Genomic DNA, 20,202 nt, shown 5'->3' with positions numbered 1-20,202 from the left:
AATTACACCCTACCCCATCCCACTGTCAGCAGATGGACCAAATGACCCAAACACTTTACTTCCAGTCCAAACTTTGAAAGAAAGCCTTCTTGTTAATGTCTGAGTTGATTATCTTACCATTTGGAAAGTTAAAAAAAAAGAAGAAACAAAAATAAAGACGATGTTTATCCATGATGTCTGAGGATTGGACCTACATGTTGGATGAAATCGTCATTCTTTTGGCCTGTTCCTAAGAGGCATTTTAGGTTGGAATCCTAACAGCTAAGACTCCCTATCTTATGCTCTTAAATAAAATGCTCAATGGGCAAGAGAAACATTGGGAAGTTAGAGGCTGAAAAATCTAAGTGGTTTCAACACTCCAGCAAAGATATGACTTGTTCAATTCAAAGATTTCACTGCATTCTTTCTGGTTTTCATATCTCTGTGTTAGCATCATGACTAAAAGAGATTCCAGTTGTTAAAAAACAAAACAAAAATCAACCAAGTAAATTTGAAGATCTACTTGCCTTTATTGAGCAATTCATGAATCTGGCAGCACCCCATCTGGCAAGGGCTCTAAATTAGTTGCACAAAATGGAAGGTTTTGCCTGAAATAACCCACTCTTTTAACTTCTTAGTCCCACCCTCTTAGCTTTGGTTAGGAGTCTGGAAAAATTATTTAGTATGACCAACTGTCCCTGTTTGCCCGGGACTGAAGAGTTTTCTGGGATATAGGGATTCTAGTGCTAAAATCAGAACAGCTAGTCAACCTGGGATGGTTTTGTTGTTGTTGTTTGTGGCCTAGTTATAGATCTTCGCTTACACAAACCAGAGAGGACCCATCCCTTGTATACTGAGCCATAATCTCCTGCCAGCCCAAGCACCTATAATTTCCAAAAGCTTCCCAGTTTGTTCTGATAACCAGACAGGTTTAGGAGATTCTGAAAACCATCAGGTAGGCTCTAAATAGAATTGTTTCCATTGGTCTCAAATGGAAAAATGCAACCAATATAACATTTTCTTTTTCTAATTTTCACAATATCTTCAATGTTGAACTGTTTTTTAAAAGAAAAACAAATGTCTTCTTCGAGAAGAGAGCCTGTTATAAACTTTAAATTTCATAAGGTGCATCCTCTTTTGAAAAACCTGACCTTTGTCCAAGAGCTCAGGACTGAAACATCAGTTACCATGTGGCTCTGAGAACTCTGAGGGCTACATTTAGACTAGATGATCTTCCATTGAGGGAAAGATGGGGAACTGAAGTCTGGACAATTTCTGGTGTAGGAGCTCAGAACAAGTCACGCCAAGATGTGCCTCTGTGGTATGGGAATTGTTTTGAGCGAATGACAACCAAGACCCTATTTAGGCTCAAGAGAAACTTCTGTACCTACCTTAACAACCTAGAAGAATTTAAATTAGGGGCCTGCCTGTAATAAGAGATTACCAGAGATAACTTTTTTTACTTATCTGTATGGCAGGGCAAACTGTTAATTACTGAACAATTTGCTCTTATCATCCCACAGTGAACTTCCTTCCCTCTGAAGCCTCAGGGCACCTTACCTCATCCTTAGTTCAAAATGCCTTATATACTTAATTTTAACATTCTGTCTCTGAATTTCTTACGTATGTGGGATTCCCATATGTATGGATGTAATTAAATTTGTGTGTTTTTTTTCCTGTCAATAGATAATTGGCAAGAAGTAAGTACTTTTCTGCTTAGTGTTCATATGAAAGCAAAGTTTCAAAAACAAAATCCAATTAAAATAGAAAAAGGTCTAGCACTCACAAGAAGGGATGTGCGAAATACAATGCTCAAATGTTTATGCGTTATTAAAAATAGAACTATCTTATGCATTTGAGCTATGTTAAATGCTTTTAGAAACTGAAGAAATGACCGTGAATAATAATATCTGATGTGTGGGGCACTGTACATGCAATGTGTGGATAGGAACTCGGAATGTCAGAGCAGCAACCCATCTTCAGGCATGCCTGGGGCTTACATCTGACTCAGGAATATATGGAGTTTCCATGAAACTCTTTGGTACGTTCCCATTGATGTCTGGGATTGGGAAACATTGTGCCCTCCTCTGGAGGGCCTGGCCTGGCATGTGCCCCCCTCCCTCCCCGGAGGTGGCCCATGGGCACTGCCAGGACCACTCGGCAGAACCCGGGACTGAGTGACCAGGAGGTGGGAATGGGACCTGCTTGGGTGAACAATTTCATGTCAACCAAAGCAGAAATCTCTTAAAATGTTGAAGCAGTTGCCCTACCAGTGTGGCTCAGTGGTGGACCATTGGCCTATGAACCAGGAGATTCCCAGTCAGGGCACATGCCCAAGTTGCAGGCTCTAGCCCCAGTGTGGGGCATGCAGGAGGCAGCCCATCAATGATTCTCTCTAATCACTGATGTTTCCATCTCTCTCTCCCTCTTCCTTCTTCTCTGAAATCAATAACAAAATATATTATTTTTTAATGTTGAAGCAATTGAGAAAATGCACACTCAGCACCTAACATCTTTAGTTTAAACATGAAAACTAAAAGGTCATTTCTTTTGTTCCAGTTTGTGGAGACACCAAATGAAATGAGTGTTAGACAGTTTTAGAAGTTAAACCATCCTGAGGGACTGGTTAGTCAGCTCAGTCTACTTAGATTTCTGTTTAATATATATATTTTAAAGAACATAACAAGAAACTTAAAGTTGGTCTAACATTGTGGGATTTCAAATATTTGAACATGTTGGTTGTGTCTCAGAGTATAAAAACCTTTTCACTTCGCATTTAGACTAACAAACACTTGTGAACATTGGCGCAAAATGAGTTGTACACTAACAAAAACGCTTCAACTTCTTCTCTCTGAATTATCCATTCTGTACAAAAAGTGAGTTATCTGTGGGAACGGATGGTTTTGAAGGAAACCTGTAGGATTTGTGAACTATGTGACTGCAAAAGAAGCAGAGAAAGCAATAAACACACTGAACCGCCTGCGGCTCCAGTCCAAAACCATTAGGTGTCATATGCTCAGTGGTTGAGCATCGACTATGAACCAGGAGGTTACAGTTCATTGTATGATTATCTATAATAATAAAAGCATAACATGCAAAATAGACCGGATGTCCTTCCGGACGACCTTCCAGACAAAGCTGGGGCTGTGAGGAAAGCCTGGTCTTGGATGCTGGAGGGAATAGCCGTTCAGACTTGCTATGGCTATCGCGGCTTCGTCATAGTTTGTTGTGGTCACAAAACCTTTGCACTTGTTGGTGTCCAAGTCGAGAATCACTTTCACGCTGGTGATTGCACCAAAGGGACCAAACATATGCCAGAGGATTCCCTCAGAGGCATCTTGCCCAAGGTTGATGCACCAGCCGGAAGACCCGTTGCCTGGAACACTGACACCACAGCCCACTCAGGTGATCTATGCCCACAGGGGAGATCCTGAATCTCTGTGCCTGTGATGCACGGGGTCTCCGAACCACCTAGATGGCGAGCGTACAGCTGGGAGAGCAGCGCCAGGTGTTTGTTCTGGTTGGGATTGGCTGCGAACTTCACTGCAATAGGCTTAGAGGAACCTGGGGGTTTAGGACCATTGAAACTGGTCATTGCCTCTTCTGCTTCAGACCATTTGTCAAACTGGATGAGCTCCCACCTCTGAACACTTGGAGTGCGGGTGAATTTCCCGCCAAAATATAAGATGGCTCTGTCTTTTGGTTTTGTTCCATCCACCAAAAGGGTGGATTACAAACAAATATTTGGTAATACGCAGTTACAATCGGCCCGAGTTTACACGTTTCCCGCACTCCACCGCAAATCTATATGAACCGAGTTAAAGACGGCTCCCGCGGAGTACGCGCAATTCACGCGAGCCGACTTAACTCGTTTCCCGCACTCCAAGTGTGAACAAACTTTTCATCTCGTCCACCAGGATCCAGGAACTGATGATTCGCCTGAATTGAGAGAATATGTCATTCATGTCCTTCTGGATCATGGTCCTGGGGAGCCCACTAATGTACAAGTAGGCATCTTTGTTGACCTCTATTGACCTTTTACATAGATACTAGAGGCCTGATGCACGAAATTCATGCAAGAATAGGCCTTCCTTCCCCTGGCTGCTGGCACCAGCTTCCCTCCGGCATCCAGGACCAGGCTTTCCTCACAGCCCCAGCTTTGTCTGGAAGGTCGTCCAGAAGGACGTCTGGTCTATTTTGCATGTTATGCTTTTATTATTATAGATAATCATACAATGAACTGTAACCTCCTGGTTCATAGTCGATGCTCAACCACTGAGCATATGACACCTAATGGTTTTGGACTGGAGCCTCAGGCGGTTCAGTGTGTTTATTGCTTTCTCTGCTTCCTTTGCAGTCACGTAGTTCACAAAGCCATAGCCCAAGCTGTGTCCTGCGACTTTGTCCCGAATAAGTTTTACAGATTCAACTTCACCAATGCTGCTGAAGAGACTGTGCAACTTATCCAGGGTCACGTTTGGAGGGAGGTAGGTGACAATTAAATTTTTTCTCCCAATGTCATCCCTGCAGATTTGGCCATGTGGTCTTCATAACCATTAGACATTGTATTTTTTAAAAATCTGGACATGGGTAGGTGGGCCCAGGGCTGCTCTGAGGAGGGTGAGCGGGAGCAGCGGAGGGAGGGGGTGGGCCACCAGCTACAGCTCGTGGCCCGACATTGTTAGGGTATTTTTCTTTAGATGCTAAATAGCTTCAGATGAAATTTGAAAAAAAAATCACCCATGATTCTACTGCTGTTACTCAGGCATTCTAAGAATATAGGCATATACAAGTAGACTTTTATGTAGCTATAATCATACAGTGCATGCAAAATTGTTCATTTTTTCCACTTATTACATGATAGCTGCCTTGCCTTGTTATTATATAGTCCTTATAATAATCCCTTTTAATGGCAGAGTAATCATCCCTTACTTGTGGCAACACAATTCCTTTGGGTTGAAAACAGGTAACAATTATGTGAAAAAACTGAGGAAGAAAAAAATTATTCAAGCACATTCCAAAGCAGTAATTTTCATATTGTGATCTTTGGCATATCCCAAGGTTACCATGGTATGGGAGATGTTAAAAAAGAAAGAAACTGGCCAAAATGGAGTCACTTTTGCTAAGCCACATCACCAAGCCAAAACTTAATACCTAATCTAATTGCAGTTTCAGCCTCTCCCAGGAGTAAAACTTTACACCAATCATTCTGGAATGTCCTGCTCAACACTAGTGAGGCAATCTGTCCGATGAGATCCCTTGCCTGTCCCTGAGGAAAGATGTCATTGCCTGAAATAACCCACTTTTATAAATTCTTAGTCCCAATCTCTTTCTACTTATAAAAACCTTCCATTTAAAAAAATTTGTTTAATTGATTTCAGAGAGGAAGGGAGAGGGAGAGAGATAGAAACAGCAATGATGAGAGAGAATCATTGATCAGCTGCCTCCTGCAGGCCCCCCATGGGGATCAAGCCCACAACCTGGGCATGTGCCCTGACCAGGAATCAAACCAGAACCTCCCAGTCATAGGTCGATGCTCAACCACTGAGCCACGCCAGTCAGGCAAAACCTTCCATTTTGTATAACTTACCGGCATGTACTTCTAGTTGCTGGATGGGATGCCACCAGATTCATGAATTGCTTAGTAAAGCCAATTAGATCTTCACATTTACTGGCATGAATTTTATTGTGTAACAGATATGAGGAGAAATCTGAGATGACCCTATCTTCCTCCTATAAAAACACTTCTCCTTTAAGTTTTCTCTTAAAAATATGCTCTTAAAAAAAAGAAAGAAGTGAAAAAGGTATAATATCAAATGATATTTCTTTTGTGGTAGCGTATGTCATCTACTAGCTACATGACCTTGGGCAAGTTACACAAATGCCTTCGTTGCTTATCTATAAAATGAGGACATTAATTTTTACCTGATTGAGTTGTGGTAAAGATGAAAGATACATGTGATATATATAGATTGCTTAGAACAATGCCTGACACCGAACTATTGTATAAGTGTTTGTTAAATAAATAAAACACTGGAAAAAACAGTATCAGGTCGACAAACCTTGAATGCACTCGTGTGAACCGTAAAGCCAGAAATGGAACAATTAGACAGTGATAGATCTGTGGATGGCAGTGATAACCCCCAATTAGAAAAAAGGTTTACCAATCGGCTTGGGGATGAGACCACCCAAGTGTATGAATGACTAGACTATGACTTAACTTTGCTAAGCCTCAATTCTTTTCATCTGTTAAAGAGTGCAATCAATATTAACTACCAGTATATCATAAGGTTCTTGTGAGCAGTAAATGAAGTATTCCCTATAAAACATTAGCCCAGGACCTACCCATCCTGAGTCTTCAATAATCAATCATCCCAGGTGCAAGGTATTGTGGATCGCTTACTGACATTTTTTGGCACGCTCACAACGTGTTTATTTGTTAAAGTGCCAAGTTTGCTACATATGGTATCCAGATGATCAGGATGGAAATAACTTTGGTTTCAGTTTGCAAATAGACAATGGAAGAAGGAAATTGACACTGATAGCTCTCTGGAAGTTAATGTGCCAAGATCCGCCCCCCCCTTTTTTTCCCAATAATTGGATTTTGGGGAAGCGTAGGCATAGTGTGCAAAGACAGTCTTAGGAGGTAAGTCCCACTTTTGTTCTACACTTGTCACATGACCTGAAATAAGTCAGTTTTCTGCTTCACTCTTAAATTATCTCCTGTCTAAAAGGTGGCGTTTGAACAAGAGACAACCTCAAAGATACCTTTATCTCTATTATTACTCTTATGGGAGTAATGAGGCTGTGCTGTTTTTAGAATCCATGGGGCATCAGGTTTTGTGGACAAGAAGGTGTTATATTTTGCAGACCAGCATGCCACTTTGCTGAAGACTGCCATTCATAAATTAGTTCTGTTGGCTCCTACTTTTCTCTCTATGGGGGAGAAATTATCACACAAATAAAGGATTTGGTGGATAGGTTCCTAGAGAATATGAATGGTGTTGTAAGTATCTGCTTTTTAAAGAAATATTGTATCCAGATATTTGTAGTTGGAATTACGTATTTAGCTTGAACACTCCCTTGTCTGTAAAATGAAATGAATTTCCACCCTGCCTTAACATTGTCTCTGGCACTTAGCAGAGGATAAAAAAAAATTTTTGGTCAGCAATACAGTAGAATTAGGGAATGTTTGCCTTATTTAGTCATGGTCTGGCTGAGTCATTCCAACTGATATTGTTTGGAATGAAAACTTGACCAGATGTTCACTTAAATGAACCAGAGAGATTAATTATCAGTCCTACCATATTATCTGGAAGGGTGGGTGTAATCATCTCCAAAGAATTTCCTGGAGCTGCACACAAAGGTTGGCGATGATAAGTACAGCGAACACTCTATTAACACCCAAGGTACCAGGCCCCACTGCAAGCACTTCCCATGTGTTAATTCATTTAGTCACGTAATGTTCCTTGAAGGGAGATACTATTGTTATCCTTATTTTATGAATGAAGGCATGAGTCTCAAAGAGGTTAGGATGCTTGCCTAAGGTCACCCAGTTTGTAAGTGGAAAAGCTGGACTGAAATCCATGGACTTTGACCCCTAGGCCTATGCTTTTAAACCAGGCTATCGCCATTGCCCTAGAGTATTCTCTGTTTTTGACCCAATGTGCTATTAAAACTTGAATATAGTAGGCTTATCCTTAATCTATAAATGACTGAAGATGAATTTAAAACAATTGTGAGTAGGAAAAATAATTCCTGACCCGAGGGAAGGAAGAATGCTAAATTTTGGCAAAAACACTTATATACCTGAAATCTCTTGGGTTACCAAAACAACATACTCGCTATTTATTCACTTTCTAAAGTAATTTGAGGAATGTAAGAAAAACAGAAGTTTGGACTTCAACTCTTTGTCTGCATAAAATATCTGGAATGTTTTGTTGTTATGATCAAAGTGAAGAGGTTAATGTTGGTTGATGCTTCTTGGTTAACCTTAAAAAGAAGCAAAAAGTTGGATTCACCTCATTCAGTGGAATCCCAAATATTTATGTGTAGTTGGAATTAATATATTGGTTGGATTGACATTCTGGGCTTAACTTAATGTCTGAGAGATCCCTTATCTTTTGTTAGAATATACTCTACAACAATATGAAGAAAGCATAACACTTATGTATCCATCTTTTAGGGTTTGAAATAACATAGTAGTTTAAAAAGGTTGTTGTTTCTGGATGAGGAGATGTGTGGACAGATCCTTTCAAATCTGAGACTGAGATCTTGTAATACGGTTGAATGGTATAACCATTTCATCTCAGATCCAATTCCTATTTTTTTCTCCTAAAGACTGTGTTAAAGATATTTTTAATACAGCATATTTTTTCCCATTCCTCTTTCCACGAAGAGTTTCAATCCATTTGCATGTGATGCAAGCTTTCATCTATGTAATTAGGATCCCAGAAACTTGCAACAGTTGGCTATGACATCTGTATATGTGCAATTTTGTCAGTTGAAGCATTATGATATGACAAGTGAATTAAAAGCTGCAGTAATGGGATAAGAGAGATTGCAAGGGAAGCAGCTTTGACAAAAGTTTAACTATCGTGTTAATCACATGCAACCAAAGAAATTGGAACTTAGATTAAGGCTTTGATTAGTTAAGATACAGTCTATCCTAAGAGTAAAAGAAACCATCTCTATTGCGCCTCTTACTAAATAGAGAATTTCTCCAATAGGGAATAATTCTGTCTCCTATTATTTGATTTTTTTTCCATTTAAAGAGTTTATTTTTCTATTATTAAAAAATTGTACACAATCAATGAATAAAACATAGAAAAATAATGTTCCACCCCCATCATACTGCTACTTAAATGTTGTCACACTTTCACTTGGTTTACTATGCTCTGCATATAAATGCTGCATCCATCATTTTAAATGCTGAACATTATATTGTCTGCATTTTCTATGTGGATGGAACCATAACCTTTTTTAAAAAAAAGATTTCCATTGATTTTTAGAGAGAAAGGGAGAAAGAGAAACATCTATGTGAGAGTGAAACATTGATCAGCTGCCTCCTCCACACCTCCTACCCAGGAACTAGTCTACAACCCAGGCATGTGCCCTGACCAGGAATCAAACCAGCAATCCTTCAGTGCAGGGGATAATGCCCTGTGCTCTAATAACTGAACAAAACAAACAAACAAACAAACAAAAAACAGCCTTACATATGTAGACTGCTGAGTTCTAATTTTTTAAATTTATTTCTGCTTCAACTGGACCAAGTATCAGTGAATGGTGTGACCCCTTATTACTTTTCTGACCTTACTTCCTATAACTCTGCCCTTTTCTCACTTTGTTCTATCCATGCTGGCCTTCTTCCTGTTCTTCCAAAGCACCAAACACGCTTCTCAGGGCCTTTAACTCGACATTTCCTTAGTCTGAAGTATTCTTTTTCTAGTTGTGTTCATGGTTTCTTCTATCAATTTCTTCAAGCCTTTTTAAATGTCACTGTGATGGTTAATTTTATGAGTCAACCTGAGGGGCTAAGGGATGCCTAGAGAGCTGTTAAAACATTACTTCTGGGCGTGTCTATGAGCATATTTCTGTAGGAGATTAGCATTTGATTCAGCAGACTGATTAAATGTGAGTGGGCACCATCCAAACTGTTGAGGTCCTAAATAGAATAAAAAGTTAGAGCAATGGTGCATTTGCCCTCTGCTTCAGCTGGGACATCCATCTTCTACTGCCCTCAGACATCAATATTCTTGGTTCTCAGGCCTTCAGACTTAGAGGATTGTATAGACACACCTGAGGACAACCCCACACCATAGTTTTACTTGTATATACTTAATGGATTAGGGATCTGCATAAGATTTTATTTATTGCTGCTCCCTTAAAAATGATGGAAACATATTAACACTGGTAAGTCTTAAAAACTGTAGTCATTTATTTATTCATATATATTCTATGTATTGTATACATAATCAACAATAATTTAATTCCGACTCCAGTGAAGCTTAGTTTCATGGGTGAGATGAAAATTAAAGAAGCAAACACACAATAAAAAACTACAAGTGTAAGTAGTGTTGAAGATAACATTTTTTGCTGTTATGATCTGAGTTGATTATTAAATTTATAGTGAAATATTTGGGGCGGGGGTAAAATGGTATCACCAAATGTAAAAAAAAAAGTGACTGAACTTGAATATTTTCTACAGAAAGACTCAAAAATCACTTTTTTTCAAAAACCTTATTCAAATGCATTTCAACATTGAATATAAAATACCTAATTACTTTTTTAATAACGTTCTGCTGTGCAGAACAATGGAAATGTTAAGACAAATAAAGTTTGTGGAAATGGAAGGTCTTTTTTTTTTATTTTTCTATGTCTGGGAACAGATTTGAATGGAATTATTGGCTTGTGGAGAACTGACCATAATATGTGCTTTAGTTGTTTAATTCCTTTAAGAAATGTCATTGTCTTTAGGTTATTCTGTGGTGAGGCCAGAGTCTTTTCTGTGGTTTCATTTCTGAACAATGATGGGGACTGAAAGTTTTTGATTCTGGGAGCATAGAGCAAGCACCACTTGGATCTAGTTGGGGCTAACACTGTATCCGTCCTTATCAAGGGTCTTCTTTTTAAAAATATATATTTTTTATTGATTTCAGAGAAGAAGGGAAATAGAGAGAACGATAGAAACATCAATGATGAGAGAGAATCACTGATCGGCTGCCTCCTGCATCCCCCCATCCCCACTGGGGATCAAGCCTGCAACCCCGGCATGTACCCTGACCAGGAATCAAACCTTGACCTCCTAGTTTGTAGGTTGACACTCAACCACTGAGACATGTTGGCTGGGTTCAAAGGTCTTCTTTATAAAGATCTTCATACCGAGGAGTAACAGGGCACAAGTTGTAAGTGTATAGTTCACAGAACTATGGCAAAGTAAACATACCTGTGCAACCACTTCCCAGGGAAAGAACTAGCACATTACTACAAATCCTGTTCATGCTCCCACTCCATCACTATTCCTGCCTCTCCAGGGTCATTACTACCTGGATATGTAATACTATACAGTCATTTCACTGTATAATGTTCAACACTGTACATTCATTATCCTATGTAATAAAGAGGGAATATGCAAATTGACCATCACTCCACCACAAAGATGGCTGCACCCACAGCTGAGGTGGGGTTTCCATAACAAAGATGGCTGTGCCCACAGCAGAGACTGAGTTCCCGTAATGAGCTTTAACGAGCAATCAGCATGGGGCTTGACAGGGGACCTCAAGCTGCTCCCCCCGCCTGGTGGGGCTTGACGGGGGACCTCAGACTGCGCCCCCTGCCCCAGCACTGGGCCAGGGGACCCAAGGCTGTGCCCCCCTCCCTAGCGCCAGGCCAGGGGACCTAAGGCCACACTCCCAGTCCCGGTACCGGGCTGGGGACCTCAGGGGACCTTAAGGTGTGCCCCTCCACTCCAGTGCTGGGCTGGGGGACCTCAGGCTGCTCCCCTCAACCTGGGCCGGGGGACCTCAGGCCACGCCCCCCACCCAGGAGGGCTTGATGGGTAACCTGAGGCTGCACCCCCCCCTTGGTGGAGCTTGACAGAGGACCTGAGGCTGCACCCCCCCCTCCTGGAGCTGGGGGGACCTGAGGCTGCGCCCCCCACCCGGCGGGCTTGACAAGGGTGGGACCGGTCGGGTCTGGATCTAGCCCAATTGGGCGGGGGGGCAGCCGGGGCTGGGTCTGGGTCTTATGCGATTTTGAGGTGCATGTGGGTGGGCGGGGACTTGACTCTGGGTCCCCTGGTGCACCCCAGACTCTGACAGGAGGAAGATTTTCACATACATTTGACTAATTTTCTTTCATCTCTGACACTTCTATTATAGAGAAAGGGCAAATAGCAATATTAAAATATTTCCTCTAATTAATCCCCTTTTAATGTGCATGAATTTTGTGCACCGGGCCACTAGTGTATTTATAATTCTGCATATTCATTGTATACAAATGAGCCATATAGTATCTAATCCTTTGTGTTTGGATTTTTTTCTCTCAACATTATTTTTGTGAGATGTGGCCATGTTTTTGTATGTAGCAGGTGTTCACTCTTTATTATTATTGCTCTGTAGTATTCCATGGTGTGAATTTTTTTATTTATCCATTCTATTCCTGATGGACATTGGGGTTGAATCCAGTTTGAGGATATCAAGAATAATGCTGTGATAAATATCATTCTGAAGGATTTTTAGTGATCAGATACGGAGTCTACATCTAGGAGTGTAATTGCTGGGCCTTGGTTCTGTGTATGTTCAATATTGACAGATAAACCTATATAATAAAAGGCTAATATGCAAATTGAACTGGTCGCTGTGACAGTGCACTGACCACCAGTGGGCAGACGCTCAATACAGGAGCTTCCCCCTGGTGGTCAGTGCACTCTCACAGGGGAAGCGCTGCTCAGCCAGAAACCAGGTGGTGGCAGGAGCCTCTCCCACCTCCACGGCAGCGCTAAGAATGTCTGACTGCCAGCTTAGGCCCCTTAGGGGAGCAGGCCTAAGCTGTCAGTTGGACATCTCCTGAGGGCTTCCAGACTGCAAGAGGGTGCATGCAGGCTGGGCTGAGGGGACCCCCACTCCTCCAGTGCATGAATCTTGTGCACCGGGCCTTTAGTATTAAATAACTTTCCAAAGTGGTTGTACCCATTTTTATTCCTGCAGGCAATATATAGAAATTCCAGTTTAAATTCAAGAATGGGCAATCTTTTCAAATTTTAGCCATTTTGGCAGAAAAAATAATCTCATTTTAATAATGTTTCTTTAGGCAATCACTTTTTGCTTTGTCAGCTAATTTTACATTCACATACAATAGTTGTACATAAATGTCATAAGTCACTACATACAACTCCACACTCTAAATGTTTTAGTCATCACCATTTCTGACTTTACTACATTGTCTTCCACATGCAATAATATATAGTAATAATAATAATAATAGATGAAGTCTGTTGAAGGCTTACTATATGCCAGACACTATTTATTTCTCTTAACATTATTTAATTAATTTGTTCCTCATAGCATCACAAGGAGATAGATTCTAGCATTATATTCTTTTTACAGGGTCCAGAACTGAAGCCCAGATAAATAAATTAACAAGTTAGTAACTGGTGACACTTGGGTTAAGCCATAAGCAGTTCAAGTTCAGAGCCCATGCTAAAGAATACTTTGCATTACCACATACTCACATGTAGTAGAAAATCCAGCATCCTACCATCATCCCCAAAAGTTCTTGGAGGCTTATATTTTGTCCCTATTCATGTCTTTCTCATAGGGCTGGCTGCCGATGAGTAGATACTGCCACTCTTAATTTTTCTATCTGTCCTATGCTCCTATAAGCTGGGTGTGACCTGCAGCATGTTTTCCTTGATTTCCTTAAAATATCCCAGGAAATGCATTATATTGATTGAAGAGAGTTATGTCACATCATAACAAGGCTATTAATATAAAATTCAATATAATGTTTTCATGTACCTCAAATCCTGTTGCCAGGCAGGACAATGAGCATTTGTCACTGGCTGTCTTCTCCGCAGGTCCTCATACTGATGCCATTTTATTGTTTCTCTTCATCCTCTCCTTAGTATTTTCCTTTCATCTCTCCAAAATATTACTCAACCCCAATATAAGCATTTTAGAGCATCTTAGCACTATTGAATTACTGTAGGAAACTTTTTTTAAAAGCTTCTTGTTTGGTTATATTGAACTATTTAGTTCTTTTGATCTGATTTCTTGTCCTTTCAGTCATCCTCGTGGGGCCTCTGTTTTCTCAGCTATAATGAATGATCATGGAGTTTTGCTGGCATTGTAGCCTTTTTATCAACCTGATAAAATATCTTTTTTAAAAAATTCTCACCCGAGGATATTTTTTTAATTGATTTTTAGAGAGAGAGAGAGTGGAAAGGAGGGATGGGTGCAGAGGAAGAGACAGAGAGAAATATAGATCTTAGAGAGGCACATGGATTGGTTGCCTCCTACACATGCCCTGACTGGTGCCGGGGATTGAATCTGCAACCCAGGTATGTGTCCTTGACCTGAAATAGAACCTGTGACCCTTTGGTGCATGGGCCAACACTCTAACCACTGAGCAACACCGGCCAGGGCTGATCAAATTCTTAATCATGGCCTCTTTGTGTCTGCCTCTTATTTATTTATTTTATTTTTAAAATATTTTTTATTGATTTCAGAGAGAAAGGAAGAGAGAAAGGGATAGAAACATCAATGATGAGAGAGAATCATTGATTGGCTGCCTCCTACATGCCCCACATTAGGGACTGAGCCTGCAACTCAAGCATGTGCCCTGATGAGGAATTGAACCATGACTTCCTGGTTCATAAGTCGACACTCAACCACTGAGCCACGCCTGCTGGGCTATTATTTTATTTTTTTCTCATGTCAGATGGCTAATGTGCTGAAGTCCTAACAGATTTGTGGGAGGCTCATCTCACACAAGAGCGTGAACACCCAATCATCATGCATATGAACTACAAAAGGATCATGTCTGTCTCTTTTTTAGTATCAGAAAACTTGCATTTCTTAGGTGAAAACAGCTGCTATAACAAACAACCCTCCAAATGCATAAAGGCTCCAATACAAGAGACATTTATTTCTTGCCCTTACAAAACCCATAATAAATGCTCCTGGTTGGTGAGCTCCACAGGGCAATACAGGTATGTCTAGGTTTCTCTACTCCAGAGCCCTGCTACCTTCAACACATAGCTGCTCAGATTTCTATGCTTTTTGGCATCAAGTCAGGGGAGGGAGACAGAGCATGGAGGATGAGAGCTGGGAGATTTTTATGAACCAAGCACATCTGACCACAAGCAGCCTGGGGAAGGTATTCTGGCTGCAGGTCCCGGAAGGAGAGGATATGGGTCTGATGACGCCTGGTAGTTTCTGCCCCTGAGCCATGTGGAACTCTATTCTCCTTTGGAAACAAAACTAGTCTCCATCATTTTGACATGTTAGTAAACATGTTTGATGAAACACAGAACAGGAATGCATCTACCAAATAGATTTTTGGCAGCTTCACATGCAATGAGACTAGGACCGTGGTCGGCAAACTGCTGCTCGCGAGCCACATGCGGCTCTTTGACCCCTTGAGTGTGGCTCTTCCTAAGCCTTAGGAGTACCCTAATTAAGTTAATAACAATGTACCTACCTATATAGTTTAAGTTTAAAAAATTTGGCTCTCAAAAGAAATTTCAATCGTTATACTGTTGATATTTGGCTCTGTTGACTAATGAGTTTGCCGACCACTGGAGGACAAGCAGAGGTCAAGGTTCATAAGGATCCGAACGAGAAAAAGAGGAGAAAGAAAAGCAGTGTATCTGTGTCACTGGCCTAGGGTATTAGGTTGCATTAACCATGTCTATTTACAAATCCTTCATGTTCCATGCACTCAACAAAGAATCCATACTTTGGCATTGTTTCCTGTGAGAAATGGAGTAGGAAGGATGTGATTTCAGAAAGGTTGAAGTCATGCAGTAAGGAATTTGGGGTAATTATGTGAACTTCCTTGTTCATTTGATGTTACTGCTAACCACCGCACTTGGGTTTTGAGGGTGGGGTTATGCTTGATGCTCCCACCTCCCTCTTTCCCCCTATTGCTTAACCCCTCCTCCATGCTCTTTGCTGCAAAAGCTGGCTGGACTGGCCTCCAAAAAGGTTTATGAGACAGAATTGACATTTTCCCATTGTTTTCCAAAACTATTTCTATTTGGAGCCTGCTGGTAAACTGGCCAATTGTGTTCCCATTAAATGATATTTTCTGTCTTTTCCATTTCTATTTTTACTCTCAGATCATGAGTCTCTGGTTTACAGACATTCACTCGTCCTCAAATTATTAGAGGCCGGGGCAGTAAGCAGAAGCAAACCGAAAATGACGTGTTTTTAATTATTACTGGTAGATGCTGGAATTTTCCCCTCACTCAATTTATTGACTGTTCCTAATGGTAGGGAAAACAAAGGGATAATTTCAAGGTTTAAACTACATGTTGGTAGGAACAAATACTACTGATGGATATTAATCTAATATAGACAGGCATCCCTTTTCCTATATGCATTCCGATGTGGGAAATATTTCTCCATATTAAATGGTGATAGGTTTCATTGTGATGAAGAAAGATTGGCCATCTAGGAATTAGCAAATCACTCTGCTGATAAGCATTTATTTATTTATTCATTTATTTATTTATTTATTTATTTATTTTCAAAAGCAATTAGCTAAGAAGTTAAATATTGGTTAAAAGGGAAAAATTTGAAGTCAGTGCCACAGTTAGAGCTGTGGCTCTGGCACCTTACAATAGTGTGATACTGAGCAAGTTGTTTAACCTCTTTGCATCTCACTTTTCTCATCCGTAAAATGGGAATAATAATAGTCATCATTGTCGGTATCATCATTACCTCTCAGGTTATTTGAATGATTATGCACAAGAGCCTGGCACAAATTGCCTACTCTTTAATAGGAAAAGTGATATCCTCCCTAATAGATTCTAATCTTATATAATTCATCATCCTTCACTCTCCAACATCCACATACACATATAACAAACACACAGTAGGTAACAATACAGGTATGTTAGTGTTTGGTGTATATCCAACCATGCTTTTATCTCTATACACATATACATGTACATGTGCATATTCATATATTATTTATATGCTTTTTTATTTAATAAAAATTAAAATGAGATCTAATTAGCAATCCTGTTCTATAACTTGATTTTTTCCTCCACTTCATGATTTTTAGCCTTTATTCTATTACAATTATCTATTTTTTAATTTTTTTCTCAGGATTCCATTGTGTAAATGTCCCATTTACTTAACAAGTCTTCTACTGAAAGACGTTTGGGTTATTTTGAAATGTTCACTTTACCACATAAAATAGTGAAAGTCCCAATTTTGATATATTCAAGGAAATGTAATGAAGCAGAAGTCATAGATGCCAATCTCTGTCAAGGTCATTTGTTGTTATTTTAAGGGTGTGGACACTGGCACTCAATGGCAATAGTACTTGTTCAAAGTCACATATCTAATAAGTACTGATATGAGACTCAAACCCAAGTCCCCCCTATCTTTCAGGACAACAAGTAGGGGTGAGTTATTGGGAAAGGTACTGGTTTGGGGAGTATTTTGATCTTAGAAACTAGGGGTCAGAGATGGAATGTGACTCACCCAGGATCACACAGCCAGCAAGTGACAGATGACCAAGATTCTCTCCTTGACCAGACTCTAGCCAGGCTTCCTCGAACCCTCTTCTTGACTAGGCCTAAACCTTTGTCTTTAAAGACTTTAATAAAAACACCAACATAGTTTCTAACAGCTCAAGGCCACATCCTTAGGATGACCCTAACCTCCCTTAAAGTGCCTGCCTAAGAAAACTAAAGGTTTCCATTTTTCACGTCCCTGACTCAGGTTGAGCCCCCTGCTCAATCCCCTGCCTGTTCCTTATTCTCTTTTGAAAACATTCATTCACTTCCGTACAATTCAAAGTTCAGTTCAGTTCATGCTGGACTCTTTTCCCATTGCAATGATTAATCCTTATCACTTTGACTACTGTCTGGCTTTGTTTACCTTTAACATGGAACAGGGCTGATCTAGAACCCAGATCGCCCTTTCTAATCATGATCTCTTCCATGAATCCCAGGACTTTACCTTTGAGGGAATTAAAAGCAACCCAGGACACTGCTGTACTGCTGACTAAGTCCAGTGACTCGGGTTGCTGGGAAGCTCTTTGTTTTCTCTTTTTCCTCTCTGGAAAGTGAAAGCTTATCCCTGTGACTGATAGTTTCTATCCCTCTTGGCAGCAAAAACAGAAAAGATCATGGGCAGCTTCTACTGTGTTTGCTGTGACACCTATCTAAATATATCCTCCATGGTCTGCCAGGTTCCCTGGATTTTCCACATTAGCTCAACCTTTTAGGTGTCAGAGGCTCTTTATCATAGGCACTCATTAGGTTTTTTAAAAAACATAAATGGCCCCAGACGGTTTTGCTCAGTGGTTGGAGCATCAGCCCACAGACTAAAGGGTCCCCAGTTCAATTCCAGTCAAGGACACGTACCTTGGTTGCAGGCTTTATTCCAAGCCCCCAAAGGGAATGTGTGCAGGAGGCAACCAATCGATGTGTCTCTTTCACATCGATGTTTCTTTGTCTATCTCCCTCCCTCCCACTCTCTCTAAAAATCAATGGAGAAAATATCCTTGGGTGGGGATTAACAAACAAAACAAAAAACCCATAAGTGTATAACATTAGTTTTGGGCAGCAGGATGGGAAGGAAATGGGCAGAGGGTAATTACTTTTGATGGAGAAGAAGAAAGGAATTTGAATTTTTGGATAGAATGAGAAGGAATGTCACGGGCAGCCAAAGTTGTAGATTACTTGTCTAGGTAAAGGGATTGTCAAATGACAAAGGAGATTTCTCTATGTATATCAGCCTTACCCTATATAATCCTATATAATAAAAGCCTAATATGCTAAGTGTCCAGTTGTCCAGTTGTCCATTCAACCAATCAAAGCATAATATGCTAATGATATGCTAAGGCCACTCAACTGCCCACTATGATGTGCACTGACCACCGGGGGGAAGACACTCCGACCAGTAGGTTAGCTTGCTGCTGGGGTCCGGCCAATCAGGACTGACTGAGACGGGTCGGACATGCCTTGGAGCCCTCTCATGGTCCCTCCCCAGCTGGCCAACCTCCCATGTCCCTCCCCAGCCCCGATCATGCACCAGTGGGGTCCCTTGGCCTGGTCTGTGCCCTCTCGCAATCTGGGACACCTCGGGGGATGTCAGAGAGCCAGTTTCGGCCCGACAGCGGAACAACCGGTGGCTATAACACACACTGACCACCAGGGGGCAGATGCTCAATGCAGGAGCTGCCCCCGTTGGTCAGTGCACTCCCACAGCAGGAGTGGCACTCAGCCAGAAGCCGGGCTCATGGCTGGCGAGCACAGCGGCAGTGGCAGGAGCCTCTCCCGCTTCTGCGGCAGTGCTAAGGATGTCCGACTGAACGGCTTAGGCCTACTCACCACCACGAGTGGGTCTAAGCCGTCAGTCAGACATTCCCTGAGGGCTCTACAACTGCAAGAAGGCACAGACCAGGCTGAGAACCCCCCCCCCCCCAAAGTGCACAAATTTCATGCACCGGGCCTCTAGTTGAGATATAATTCACACACCATGTAAATTACCCATTTAAAGTATACAAGTCAATGGTTTTTAGTATTTCACAGAGTTGTGCAACCATCACCACAATAAATTTTAGGCCATTTTCATTATGCCAAAGAGACCGTTTTACCCATCAGCATTTACTCCCCATTTTCCCCAACCCCTTCCAGCCTTAGGCAACCACAATCTCCTCTCTATTTCTACAGATTTTCAGGAAAGGAGGTTTTGTTTGTTTTACCATTTGACCATTTTTAAGCGTACAATTCAACAGCATTGAGCACAATCACACTGTTGTGCAATCATCATGACCATCCATCTCCAAAACTTTTTCCTTCTAAAATTGACATTCTATCCCCATCTATAATAATAAAAGCGTGATATGCTAATTAGACCAGACGTCCTTCCAGATGACCTTCCGGGTGAAGCAGGGGCTGTGAGGGCCAAGGCAAGCCGTTGCAGCTATGAGGGCCCAGCCCCTTGCAGGAATTTCATGCATCTGGCCTCTAGTTGAACAATAATTCCCCCTCCTCCTCCCCTGCAGCCCCTGGCAACTACCATTCTATTATTTGTTTCTGTGAATTTGACTACTCCAGGTACATCATATAAATGGGATCATAAAGATTCTGTTCTTTTCTGACAGGCTTATTTCACTTGGCATCATGTTTCAAGTGTTATTTATGCTGTAGCATGTATCAGAATTTCTCTCCTTTTTAAGGTTGGATAATATTCCACTGTATGTATATGCTACATTTTGTTTATTTCTTTGTCTGTCAATACACACTTGGGTTGCTTTCATCTTTTGCTTTTGTGAATAAAGCTCTGAACATGGGATCCGCTTTCAATTCTTGTGGGTAGATAACCAGAAGTTGAATTGTTGGATTATATGATAATTGTATGCTGTTTGTTTTTTTTAAAATATATATTTTATTGATTTTTTACAGAGAGGAAGGGAGAGAGGAGAGAAAGAGAGAGAGAAATATCAATGATGAGAGAGAATCATTGATTAGCTGTC

The 20,202-nt window shown here is 41.0% G+C and overlaps 1 non-coding gene and 1 pseudogene across 1 annotated transcript; both read right to left on the bottom strand.

Annotated features, from left to right (window-relative positions):
- Positions 1-2,860: 2,860 nt before the first annotated feature.
- On the bottom strand, positions 2,861-4,560 carry LOC102440926 (annotated as a pseudogene).
- A 9,855-nt stretch (positions 4,561-14,415) lies between these two features.
- Positions 14,416-14,518, bottom strand: LOC111827689. The gene has a single exon (XR_002831354.1). It is a non-coding gene; the product is annotated as a small nucleolar RNA U13 (small nucleolar RNA).
- Positions 14,519-20,202: the final 5,684 nt, after the last annotated feature.

The sequence above is a fragment of the Myotis lucifugus genome, unplaced genomic scaffold (genome assembly GCF_000147115.1).
Source record: "Myotis lucifugus unplaced genomic scaffold, Myoluc2.0 scaffold_202, whole genome shotgun sequence".
Taxonomy (NCBI): domain Eukaryota; kingdom Metazoa; phylum Chordata; class Mammalia; order Chiroptera; family Vespertilionidae; genus Myotis; species Myotis lucifugus.
This window is presented reverse-complemented; position numbering and strand designations above follow the sequence as displayed.